At 44.2% G+C, this 13,941-nt stretch overlaps 1 protein-coding gene across 1 annotated transcript in view; it reads right to left on the bottom strand.

Moving 5' to 3' along the window:
- The window catches only part of XRN2 (5'-3' exoribonuclease 2), a 2,388,435-nt gene that overhangs the window by 1,628,426 nt on the left and 746,068 nt on the right, over positions 1 to 13,941 (bottom strand). The gene's annotated exons all lie outside the window — the stretch shown is intronic.

Genomic DNA, 13,941 nt, shown 5'->3' with positions numbered 1-13,941 from the left:
ACAGAGCCATGGTTAGTCTACAGAGAGGACAGGAGTGGGTTCCTCCCTGCTTGTTTATGTACCACATATAACAGTGGTGTTGTCCATCTTCATCAATAATTGTCCTGAAGAATGTGGTCCTTGAAGGCTGTCTGAGCATTCTGTACAGCTAACATTTATTTTTGATTGATATGCAGGTGCATTTGACTTGGGTTCCATTTGCCCTGAATGCACTTTCTTGCCAAGTGAGCCCCCCATGCATAGTCTGATGCGTCTGTTAGGGTTTGGGCGGCAGGGGGTAGAGTGAATGTTAGTCCCTTGTTTTTGTGGCAGGCCTCTGCCCACCACATGAACTATCCGTAGACAAGGTGATAGGAATTATTGATTCTAGAAACTCAGAATGTTGACACCATAAGTTTTTTAGATACCACTGTTTCCTCATACGCAGTCTTGCATATGGAATTAGAAAAATGCAGGAGCCAATGAACCCCAGGGCTTGCAGTATTTTCCCTGCAGATAGCTGGGTCTTTGTGGCCAGTAGTTTGAAGTAGGCTGTCAAATGAACTTGTTTCTCTGGTGTAAGGCAGGCCATCTGGGAAGCTGTATTCAAGCTTTCTCCCAGGAATCCAATTTGTTGGCAGGGTACAAGATGTGATTTCTTTTCGTTTATGGTGTACCCCAGAGAAGTTAATTTCCTTACAAATGCCAAATTTAATAGTATGTCCTGGCTTTGCCCAAATTAGACAATTGTCCAGGTAGGGGTATATTTCAATATATAGCTGGAAGTGGACCAGAAGCAAACCATGTATTAAAAAAAAAAAAGCAAAGTCTCAGCACTGATGTTTAAGTTTTAAATACGGAAAGCATACAGCAATGTTGAAACAGACAGAAAAGGCATTGGGTAAAATCACCTCCAATTCCAAGACAGAACAGTGCGGTGACAGTGACCAATGTAACAATGATAAAACCTTGACCACACCAAGCAGGCTGGCAAAGAAAAATACAGCAATCCAAGCAAAGTAACATACCAGAGTTAAATACCATGACCCAGACTACTGTTTAAACAGAGCCAAATTACTACAGAAATATGAACCAACACAGATTAGTCTTAATGGGAGGAAAAATTAGGCGCAATGCAACATCTGACCATACAATAAAATATGCATTAAGCCAAGAGTAGCAGAATGAGATAATTACCCCCTGCAAAGACTAATACGGCTAAACACAAAACTCTCTCTCAACTAGTCTATATCATCATCACTTAAGACGTGAATACGCGATTAAAAAAATACAAAAGTCTGCACAAAGGACAGTCTGCATGAGAAATTAATATTGAAAATGCTAGAAATACTGAAAGTATTAGCAAGCAAACAATGATTAAGTCAACTCTGCCTTGACCAAGTAAAGGTATCCGATACAAAATGGGAAGTACAGTTGTGTACACCTACCATAAATGTAGATGTTAGAGTGTCTTCACTGTTGCGGTCATGACTGTAGGGTTCTCCCCTGCCGGCAGGCAGTCCTCGGTCGGCCAGAATCCCAAAGTCTGGGTCCGGCGTCGGCTGTTCAACCATGCTCCCTGACGTCAGAGCGCCAGGAGTACAAAGCTGACAGCCGACACCATCTTCTCCAGTTTTTCTTGCCCCAGATGTCATGAGTCCCAAAATGAGAAAGGTCCCATATCCTTTGCAAATACACCTCAGAAGAATGGTGAAAAAAGGAACCACACAAAAGTAAAAATAAGAGGGGACAGGAGGGAGGGAAACCCAGACTGCAACAGTGAAGACACTCGAACATCTACATTTATGGTAGGTGTACACAACTGTACTATGCTCATAGTGTTTCACCGTTAGTCATGACTGTAGGGTAGAATCCCAAAGCAGAACGAAAGGGAGGTGGTCATAAAGTAAAGGGGCGGCTAAAAGGCCCTGCAAGACTGCAGAGGCAAAGCCTGCCCTAAACTTAGAGTAGAGAGGTAGATTGTAGTGCTTAGAAAAAGTATGCACTGAACTCCAAGTGGCAGCTTCCAAAATGTCCTTGGTTGGAACTCCCCTGAGGAAGGCCGCAGAAGTGGCAGCAGCTCTGGTGGAATGAGTCTGTATACTCCCTGGGATTTGCTTTCCAAGGTGTGAATAACAAAATCTGATTCCATGAGCAATCCATTTAGAAATGGTCCGTTTTGAAATGGCTTTACCTTGGGAACTTGAAGCATAAGAAAAACAATTGTTCTGATTTTCTGATGTCCTTGGTTCTGTCCAGGTAAAACATAGTTGTCTATGTACATCCAAGGAATGTAAGATCCTTTCCCCTTTATTTTGAGGAGTGGGGAAAAAAGTTGGCAAGTGGATAGTTTGATTTAAAGCCACTTTGGAAGCCACCTTAGGCATGAAGGTAGGATTAGTCCTCAAAGACACCCTGTCTTGATGAAAAATAATATAAGGTTCCACAGCCATAAGAGCTTGTAACTCTGAAACTCTCCTGGCAGAGGTTAGGGCTAACAGGATGGCTGTCTTCCAAGATAAAAACTTGATGTCAGAAGAGGCAGCAGGCTCAAAAGGAGGCAATGTTAGTTTTTCCAAAACATAGTTGAGATCCCAAGCAGGAATGGGAGGAGATCTAGGAGGTCTTAAGTTCTTAGCTCCTCTGAGAAACTGTCTCATGAGCTGGTGGGAAAAGATTGAAGGGTCTGTATTATAATGAGCGGAAATAGCAGAGGCATGTATCTTAATGGAAGAGAAAGGGAGACCCTTATGAAGAGGATCAGAATCCTGAGCCTGCATCCAGGAACAAAATCTTTTCCATTTTCCTGCATAAGATTTTCTAGTGCTAGGACGTCTGGCTTCTAAAATGACATCCATAACCTGCTTGGGTAGGAAAGAAGAAATCAAAGGCCCTGGATTAACCAGGCCGCCAGGCTGAGAGTTCTGACATGGGAGTGTAGAACCTGACCCTGATGTTGGGACAGAAGTTTCAGAGACTGAGGTAAAACCCAAGGGGGCTCCAGACATAGTTTTTTTAGAGTTGGGTACCAAAACTGTCGAGGCCAATTTAAGGCCAGCAAGATCATCATCTTGGGCTTGTCCTGTTTTATCTTTAATAATACCCGTGGAAGAGGCGGAAAGGCATATCCAGAGAGGTTTCTTCAACTGAATGATAGGGCATCCACTTTCCAAGCTTCTTTGTGGAAAGTCCTGGTGCAAAAATTCTGTAGTTGATTGAGATGAGATGCAAAGAGGTCTATGTGAGGACATCCCCAGACTGCTGTTATCATCCTGAATATTTCGGTGTCCAGCATCCACTCGTGTGGATCTGAAAGGTTTCTGCTCAGACCGTCTGCCGGGAAGTTTTGCTTCCCTGGTAGAAACTGAGCTTGAAGGTCCAGATTGCAAGCTAGAGCTGTGTTCCATAGATCCATGGCTAGTCTGCAAAGGGGGTAGGAATGAGATCCCCCTTGCTTGTTTATGTACAACTGTGGTGTCTGTCCGTATTAGTAGTTGTCCTGGTTGTAGAAGATTCCTGAAGGCCATTAGAGTTTTCTGAACGGCTAACATTTCCTTTAAATTGATATGCAGGTGCTTCTGATCCTTTGTCCAAAAGCCCTGCAGACAGTTGCCCTGATAATGGGCTCCCCAAGCATAATCCGAAGTGTCCATGGTTAGAATCTGAGTGGCAGGAGGCAGACAGAAGGGTTTCCCTTTGTTTAGAGTACATGTCCTGGACCACCAAAGGAATTCCTTTTGAAGACAAGGCAGGACGGAGATCAGTATGTCTAAACTGTGGCAATGCTGAGACCATACACTTTTTAGGTACCACTGTATTTTCCTCATGTGTAGTCTTGCATATGGTACGAGAAGGATGCAGGAGGCCATGTAACCCAAAGCCTGCAGGAATCTCCTTGCAGATAGCAGAGTTAAAGTTGCCAAGGTTTTGAAAGTTGAAGCCAGCTGTAATTGTTTTTCGAATGTCAGAAATGCCATCTGGGGTGTGGTGTTTAGAAGAGCACCCAGAAAAGTTATCTGTTGTGAGGGTGCCAAATTTGACTTTGTTTACAGAGAATCCCAGGAACTTGAGGAGGTTCTGTACAAATTCTAGATGCTGGAGTAAGACATCCTTGCTGTCTGCCTGAATAAGACAATCGTCCAGATAAGGGTAAATTTGAATTCCCTTGAGTCTGCAGTAAGCTACTACTGGAGCCAGGCATTTGGTGAAGACCCTGGGTGCAGTAGACAATGAAACTGACAGTTTAAAGCCATAATGGATAAAGTAGCAGAAGTGTACACCTTTTTGCCCCATCTTTCTAAAGATCTAGAATACTTTTCAGTGGGAATGGGGTTTTTGGCAGAAGCGGCCTTAACTCCCTTAGGACCCTGAGAACTGGTTTCAGGGTCAGCAGAAGGGTTCTTGTATAAAAACTGGTGGGAATCAGGAACCCTGTAATATCCATCAGGCTTAACAGGAGCAGGAGGAAGAGAGTCAGGGGTTAAGAGCCTCCGAAAAAGCATCATCCACAATATCCAAAACAGGAGGAATAGCCAGGGGTCTATGTTGGGGGAGAAGAAAATCCCTTAGTCTTTTCTTAGATTCCGAATACTCCTGTCCTTCCCAGTGGAAATGCTCCCTCATTTCATGCAGTTTCCACAGAAGAGAAATCCTCAGGGGGAGAAGCTGAAGGAATGGATTCCTCAGCATCAGAATACTCATAAGGAGGGAAAGAATACTCCTGATCAGAAGAAACTGAACAGAAGCCCGATCAGAGGAATAATAATAAACATCCTGCCTTGGCCTTTTATCAGGAGGGGGATGTGAACCCCTAATCATAGTAAGTAAATCCTCCGCCATCTTGAGTAACTGTTTCTGTGACTTGGGAGCCAGTTCAGAAGAGGCCTGTGTTGCAATCTGATTTAGGAGTCTTTGCCTTTGCCTTTATTAGAAGCTGAGTAGGCCTGAAAACCCCTTCGGAAGCCGGTACCTGCACAGCGGCTCTGGACCCATCCGAAGGAGCATTGTCCGAAGGTCCTGCAATAGCAATATTCAAAGGCCTGGTTGGCTCCTCATGAGAGTCCGTTTCGGCCATCGGTTCTGAAATGGCCGACGACAGGGGCTGCAAAAGCACCTCACTGACGGCCGAACCTGAAGCTGGCTCCGCTTGTGCACTATCAGATTTGGACCTCGGAGGCCTGTCTTTATCCTTGCGACGTTTGTGAACTCCGGTAGCCGGAACCGTATCAGACGACATTTTGTAGTTAAAGCGCCTACCGAAGTAATGAAAAGCAAAATTGTACCTTCGTTTAATTGTACGTTGATTGAATCTAGCACAAAACCGACAACTAGCTACGTCGTGGTCAGTGCCTAAGCAAGGAATACAGTAAGAATGAAAATCCTTATGAGGTATTTGCTTCCCACATGAAATAAAATTAACTTTTTCGGACATCGGACTGGAGCAAGAAAAAGTTTCCCCAACGGGGTACTTGGCTTTGAGTGGAGAAGAAAGTCTTCGGACTGAAGTTTATCAGAAAAAATAGTCAGGAGTCAGCCGGCCGGCACTTGCGAACTGCTATCACCGCACGGCAAGAAAAGACTGGAGAAGATGGTGTCAGCTGTCAGCTTTGTACTCCTGGCGCTCCGACGTCAGAGAGCATGGCTGAACAGCCAATGCCAGACCCAGACATTGGGATTCTGGCAGACCGAGGACTGCCTGCCGGCAGGGGAGAACCCTACAGTCATGACTGCAACAGTGAAACACGATGAACATCTGCTAAATTAGCTAGGTGCAAAAGAATAAAATGCAACTGCAAATAAGGCACACTGACTAGGAAATATAAACTTTCAGTAACTGCCCCAAAAGTTTAGCTTCGCAGAGAAAGAAAAAAAGCATTACTTAAGACATTACACAAATACGTGAAGGGAAACCTGTAAACATTTCTAACTTATAAAAGAAAAATATAGTAGACAAGTCTAAATTGTAGAGGGGAAAAAAACAGTTCATAAACAGCACATCTGGAAATGTCTTTACTTTGTTCATAAACAACACATCTGGAAATGTCTTTACAAAGTAAATAAAAAGTTTCTTACGAGATCCATGTTGTCCATCTCAGTCTGTTTCAACCTGCAGGTCTTTGGATCCAACACTGGCCAATTCCATTAGACTTTGAACTAGTTTGGCTCAGCCTCCATCACCCACAACCCCCTGCTCCTCACCCTAATCTTCAGATCAAGTTTGCCCCATGACAACCACTTTCAATACATACTGAAAAGTTCTCAACCTAACATAACACACGACTCCAAAGATAAGGAACACGCAACCTCCACTGTCTGGTCATTAGAAAAAGGGGAAGATCACTATATCCCTGACCAGGCAGCACAGATTTATCATTATGGATAGAACACAGGTTTCTATCAGAGGTCTGCTCCATCTGGCTTCAACCTGCTGGACACGGTCCCCAGCGAAGAAAAGTTCCTCTGGAGGAAGTAAGGATATTCTGCAACAGTGCAGCCAAAGGAAGTCCTGGATCTAAACTGAATATCCAGCTTATGTGACAAAAGTATGGTGACCTAGCCAAGTAGCAGCTATACAAATATCAATTAATGCTCTAGAAAGGAAGGCTACTGTACAGTTAGCCACAGCCCTTATCGAATGACCCTTAGGTGTGTGTGGAAGAGTCTTGCCTTTCAAAGTAAATGCACACAAAATACAATCTGACAGCCACTAACAGTCACATTACAAGTGAGCACAGCCTGGACTTTAAAAAGCAAACTGACTGGATTTTCTGAAAGCTTTGGTATGGTCCAAATAAAACCTCAATTACCTACATAAATCCAAACAATATAAAAGGCATTTCACCCTTATTGGAGAAACTGAGAAAAACACAGGAATATGAGCAGAACTGTTAAGCTTTTTTCTTGGAAGCTACCTTTGGCAGAAAAGGGTTCGTAGAAACAGTTCTTATGGAACACCAAATAAGGAGGTGGAGAATCAAGGTCTTGACTCTGAAATTCTCCTTGCATAAGTAACTGCAACCAAAAAGTTTTCCCTAGACAAGAGCTTCAAGTCAGAAGCAGCTGAAGGTTCAAATAGACGGCCTGCAAGGACCTGCAAAACAAAAGTAAAGTCCCAAGGAGGAACTGGATCCCACACTGGGGGACAGAGCAAAGATGTACCCCTGAGCAATGCCATGGAAATCTTGAGGGAAAACGGATACATTATCCCTGCTAACATGAAAGCTAGAGATGGCCGCGAACCACACTTTAATCTTCAAAAAACTGGAACCAGACTGAAAATCCAAAACAGATTCCAAAGGAGCAGAGAAAAAGGTAAAGACCCGGAGATTCTGCCCACTGAACAAACCTTCCCCTTTTACTGGAATACACTTTTGTAGGCTGCTTTTGAGATTACAATTTGTGATCAGCAGCCTGTAAAAGCCTGGGATTTCTGGCCGTTACGTGAACTGGAGGAACCATGCAGCAACTTGAGGGAGTGAACGGTGGAGGGGTGCAGACGTGCTGGATAAGAAATGAGATCCAGAATGGGACTCTACCGGAGGAGGGGGTAATTTACCGGAAGAGGGGAAAGGTCACAGAGGCTGCCCCGTCTTTGGAATAGACTCCCCATACATGTAAAGCAAAGTAAGTCGCTGACCCTCTTCAAGCGCAACCTTGATGAGTGGATGGGCAACCATAAATTTGTCCCAGGGGTTCCACCTGTGTCCCTCATTGACAGGGGTGACAGGTGCCGATTGTGGTTTCTTTTCTGGGGATAAACTCTTGGCTAGGCTTGTAAGGGCCCCAGAGATATTAGGCTAGTAATCTCCTATGATCCTAAACCACAACTGAAGAGGCCAAAAAGGGGCTATGAGGATCACAGTGGCTCTATAGTGGCCTGCCTTCAGAATAAAACTTCAAAGGGACTGGGGCATAAGCATACAAAAGTCCTGGTGGCCAAGCAAACACCAGAGCACCCCTGGGTGACTGTCCCAGACGGAGAACTAAGCTAAGGTGTAAATGCTGCTGCAGTTGGTGCTGGAGGGGAAGGTGAACAGTCAACACACAGTGCCCCAGCACTGAAAAATCCAAGCTACAATACTTTCATTTACAGACTATTTGCGAGGCAAAAGAATACTCATGCTGAGGTTGCCAGCCAGAAGGCTGGATTTCCCAGAGATGTGCATTGCCACCAGAAACTGCTGGGAAGAAAAACTGCCCATTCCAAACCCTCAGGCTCCCAACAGAGGATACGAATGTGTTTCTCCTTACTTACTGAGACAAAAGCCATTGCCCACCATCACACCTCTAGGAAGGACGTCTTGAAAAGCCTGCAAATCAAACAGGACCGCTTTCATCTCAACACTGATGTGAATTTGTGCCTCCACAGATAAATCAGAATCTTTGAATCATACTCCCACCCCTACCACAAGATTGACAGGGTCAGTAGTCACTGTGGCAGAGAGGGGTGGAAGAAAGTACAGTTGTGTACACTTACAATAAATGTAGATGTTAGAGTGTATTCATTGTTGCAGTCATCACATTTGTGTTCTGCTTGCAGTAGCCCTCAGTCGGCCTGATTAACAAATTCTTTGGTCTTGCGTCTGTTGCTGTCTCCTTCTGTGATGTCAGGTCGTCAGGGGTATAAAACATGCAGCAGTCATTACATGTTTTTCTTGCCCAAGACATCCGGTGCCCCCCTAATGAGAAGCAATTAAATCTATAAAGATACAAGGTTATACCTCCAACAAAAAAGCAAATATACCAAAAAGTGTTTAAGCACTGAAAAGAGAAGAGGTATAATCAAAAGACGTCAGGGGACTGGAGGGAGGGTAACTAGGATTGCAACAGTGAATACACTAACATCTACATTTGTGGTAAGTGTACACAACTGTACTATGTTCGTGTTTCACTGTTGCAGTCATCACATTTGGGTAGATTCCCAAAGCTAAGGATGGGAGGTGGAGACACAGCATTAGGACGAGCTATAAGGCCCTGCAAAACTGCAGTGGCGAAACCAGCTCTGGATTTAGAGAAAATTGGCAAATGGTAATGCTTGATGAAAGTATGTATAGAACTCCAGGTAGCAGCTTCTAAGATGTCCCTGGTAGGTATGCCTCTGGGAAAGGCTGTAGAAGTAGATGCAGCCCTGGTTGAGTGGGGTCTGATACCCTGTGGGATAGGTTTGCCATGGTGCTTACAACAGAAATGAATGCAATGGCCTATCCATCTGGAGATGGTTTGCTTTGAAATACCCTCCCCTCTGTCCCTTGCAGCAAATGCCACCAGCAGTTCATATTTCCTTTGAGGTTTAGTCCTGTCCAAGTAGAATCTAAGTTGTCTGTGCACATCTGAGTGCAGTATCTGTTCCCTTTGTTCTGTGAATTAGGAAAGAAAGTTGGCAAAAGAAAGGACTGATTAAAGGCCACGCTGGATACCACCTTTGGTATGAAAGAGGGACTGGTCCTGAAGGACACCCTGTCCGCATGAAAGGTGATGAAAGACTCCATTGCCATAAGGGCTAGTAATTCAGAAACCCTTCTTGCTGAAGTGATGGCTAAAAGGAAAGCTGTTTTCCAAGAAAAGAATTTTAAATCTGCAGTAGCAGCTGGCTCGAAAGGAGGAAGGGTGAGTTTCTCCAATACAAAGTTAAGGTCCCAGGCTGGAGTTGGAGCTCACCTGGGTGGTCTTAAATTTTTGGCCCCTCTGAGGAACTGCTTGAGTGAGAGAAGAGGGGAGATTCTGTGTTAATGAGTTGAAATGGCTGAGGCGTGAATTTTGATTGAGAAAAAAAAAAAAAAAAGAGAGACTTGTGAAGCATCTCAGGTAAGTATGGTAAAATCTGAGGTAAATTGGGCACTGCTGTGCTCATCCCTTGACTGTGGTTCCAGGCACAGAATCTTTTCCATTTTCAGCATAAGATTTTCTATTACTAGGCCTCCTTGCCTCTAAAATGACATCCATCACTGGTTTACTGAGACGGTAAAGGAGAGCTTAGGTAATTAGCCAGGCTGCTAGGTTCAGTGTTTGAAGCTAAGGGTGCAGAGTCTGGTTCTGCTGCTGAGACAGCAGGATAGGTGCCTGAAGCAGGTGCCATGAGGCCAACAGTGACATTGCGCAGGAGGGGGTACACCAATGTTGGTATGGCCAGTCTGGTGCAATCAAAATTATCCTGGGTTTGTCTTGTTTGATCTTTAGTAGTACTTTGGAGAGCAGAGGGAGAGGAGGAAAGGCATAAACTGATAGATATTTTCAGCTGAAGGACAAAGCATCCACTTTTCAAGCTCGTCTGTGGGGAGTCCTTGTGCAAAATTTTTCCACTGATAGTTCTGGGGGGGCATACAGGTCTATATCTGGGCTCCCACATTTGCTTAACATGTTGAAAATCCTTGGTTCCAGTTTCCACTCGTGAGAGTCCATGAGGTTTTGGCTTACTCAGTCTGCCAGTGTATTTAGTTCTCCTGGCAGGAATTGAGCTTGTAGATTCACTTGGGAGCTCAAGGCTGTGTTCCACAATGCCATAGCAAGTCTGCAGAGGGGATAAAAATGTGTATCCCCCTGCTTATGTACCACAACAGTGGTGTTATGTCTTTACCATTAATTGCCCTGGAAGAATGTGGTCCTTGAAGGCTGTCAGAGCATTCTGTAAAGCTAATTTCTTTATGATTGATGTGAAGGCGCATTTGAATTGGGTTCCATTTGCCCTGAACGCACTTCCCTGCCAGGTGCACCCCCCCCCATGCATAGTCTGATGAGTCTGTTAGAGTTTGGGCGGCAGGAGGTAGTGTGAATGGTAGTCCCTTGTTTTGGTGGCAAGCCTCTGCCCAAAGGAACTCTAGGCATAGGCAAGGAATGATAGGAATTATTGCTTCTAGATCCTGAGAATGTTGACACCATAGGCTTTTTAGATACCACTGTAGTTACCTCATATGCAGTCTTGCATACGGAATTAGAAGAATGCAGGAGGCCATGAACCCCAAGACTTGTATTTGCCTTGCAGATAGCAGGGTTTTTATGGCCACTTGATTGAAGTAGGTTGTCAAGTGAATTTGTTTCTCTGGCGTGAGGAAAGCCATCTGGGAAATTGTATTCAAGCTTGCTCCCAGGAATATAAATTTGTTGACAGGGTACCAGGTGTGATTTCTTTTCGTTTATGGTGTACCCCAGACAAGTTAGCACCCTTTGTACAAAAGCCAAATGATTCAAAAGTATGTCCTGGTTTTCTGCCCGAATTAGACAATTGTCCAGGTATGGGTATATTTGAATATTTCTTTGCCTGCAAAATGCAATGATTGGAGCCAGGCACTTTGTGAATACCCTGGGTGCAGTAGATAAGCCAAAGAGCAGTGCAGAGAACTGATAGTGCGTGTAGCCTGCTTTGAAGCGTAGGTATCTTCTGCAAGATTCCCTGATTGGGATGTGCAGGTATGCTTCCTTTAAATCTAGTGTTGCCAACCAGGCATCTTTGCTTAGCATAGGAAGCAACTGGTGAAGAATCAGCATCTTGAATTTAGGAATCACTAAAAAGGTGTTTAGAGTAGACCGGTCCAGGATAGGACGCCGTGAATTGTCTTTTCTGGGTACCAGGAAAATTCTCGAGTAGAAACCTTGTCCCTTTTTCCTCTTCTGGTACCAACTGAACAGCACTTGCTTTTGGGCCTCTGCCCACTGATTTGGAGGCAAATCCGGCCAACCGCTTGGAGTTGGTAACATGTGGAAGTGAAATCTATATCCTTGAGACATTATATTTAAAGCCCATCTGTCCTGGGTAATGAGTCCCCAGTTCTTTGCATGAAGTGCAATCTTTCCCCCCAAAGGGGCAGTCAGTTAAGAAGTGCTTGGAAGTTTTAAAAAGAAGTCATTGAGACAGTTTACCATAGGGGGGAGTTTTATTACTTCCAGATTTGGAAGTGGAGGCCTCCCACTGCTTAGTCCTGTGCATCCCCTGGGACTGAAGCCAGGGTGCTCTGCTGGATCTGGGTTTGGACTGAAGGTCTGGAAGAGGCAGGAAAGGACCAATTCTTAGAAGGTCAATGCCTACTAAATCTTGGTGGCTGTACTTGTAAAAAATCTATAACAGTTTGCATAGATTTAGCCTTTGCCTCCATCTTTTTAAGAACTTCTGCCTTGTTGCCAAACAGGCGGTCCTGATTTAAGGGAGCATCCAGTAATTTTGCTTTAACATGATCTGGCAAGGATTGCTCCTTAAGCCAAGCATGCCTTCTAAGTACAGACCCAGTTACTGCAGCCCTGCAAGATGTTTCTAGTGAAGCAAAACCACACTGCAATGTATGTTTACCAACTTGTTCAGCAGAAACAATTAAATCATGTAAATCCTTATTTTCAGCACAATCAGGAATCAATTTTCTGTTTAAGCAATCCAAAACTATGCTGATACTTTTGAAACTGGCAATTCAAAGCTCTAATGGCCAAAGTTGCAGAAGTGCATACCTTCTTACCCCATCTATCCACCACCCTGGAGTCTCTATCAGAGGGGGTAGGATTTTTGGCAGTAGTAACTTTAATACCCTTGGGTCCCTGTGAAACTTTTAGGATACGCAGTAGGATTTTTGAAAACTAACTTGAGAGTCAGGAACCCTGTAATATCTATCAGTTTTTTCTGGGAGCAAGAGGTAGAGACAGGGGCCAAACTAGATTCCGAAAAGGCATCAACAATGTCCAGTACAGGAGGTGTAGCTAAAGGCCTGTGCTGGGGCAGGAGTAAGAAATCCCTAAGCCTCTTTAGAATCAGAGAAATCCTGACTTTCCCAACGAAAATGCTTCCTGAGAGTATGCAAGGTTTCACCTGAAGAGAAATCTTCTGGGGGGGGGGGGGTGCACAGAGGGAATAGAGTCCTCAGCATCAGAATCCTCAAAGGCAGATTAGGGTAAATCCTGGTCAGAGGAAAAATTTCAGAATCCTTGTCAGAAGTATCAGAAGCAAACTCAGTCCTAGGTCTCTTAGAGGGGTAAGGTTGGCTTCCCCTGATTAAAGTAATAAGGTCTTCAACCATTCTTGTTTAAGCATAGAGGCCTGACCATGTGGTCTGGGCATCAGTTTTCTAGGCATGGTTCAAGTTTTAGACTTGAAGATGGCATCTGTTTAATATGCAAGTCAGTAGGCCTGAATACACCCCTCAGAAGCCGGTGCCTGCACAGCAGCTCCAGAACCATCCAAGGTAGAGACATCTGCATGTTCCACAGTTGAAGCATCTTGCTGCATACAGAACTCAGAATGGGTCTCAGAGGCCCGCGAATCTGAAATAACGGGTATCAGGGGCTGCGAAAGCACCTCACTGAGTACCGGGGGAACTGGTTGGCCTGTCTATCTTTGCGTTTATTCTGAATGTCAGTAGTAGGATGGCTTACTGAACACACATCAGGATAATTGAACAGAGCACCAACATATTTAGAAGCGCAAATATACTGACGACTGATTATTCGTGGTTTAAATAAGGCACAAAACAGACAGCAAGGTAAGTCATGGTTAAGGCCTAGGCAAGAAATACAAAACAAATGAAAATCTTTAAGTTATTTGCTTTCCACAAGAAATGCAATTTACTTTTACTAACATCGGTTTAAAGCAAGAAAAAGTTTCACCAATGGGGTACTTAGTTTTTAGTTGAAGACTTTGGTTCTGAAACTCGAAAACGAAAACTGCAGGAGTTGGCTGACCGGTACTTGCCAACTGCTTCTGCTTTGGGCACCGCACGGCAAGAAAGACTGATGCAATGACATCGGCTGCATGTTTTATACCAGACAACCTGACGTCACAGAAGAAACAGCAACCGACTTAGGACCCAAGACTTAAATGAGGCCGACTGAGGGCTATTGCAAGCAGATAACCCAAATGTAATGACTGCAACAGTGAAACACTAAGAACATTGTATAAATATAATAAACCTCACTAAGCAGCCACTAACAGAATAATCTCATTTCTTAAAAAAAACTAAGCACTTTTTCATGCAAATGTACCATAAATGT

Source organism: Protopterus annectens, chromosome 1.part2 (genome assembly GCF_019279795.1).
Source record: "Protopterus annectens isolate FY-2018-M chromosome 1.part2, PAN1.0, whole genome shotgun sequence".
Taxonomy (NCBI): domain Eukaryota; kingdom Metazoa; phylum Chordata; order Ceratodontiformes; family Protopteridae; genus Protopterus; species Protopterus annectens.
The sequence above is the reverse complement of the archived record's forward strand: the minus strand, read 5'-3'. Positions and strand labels throughout refer to the sequence as shown.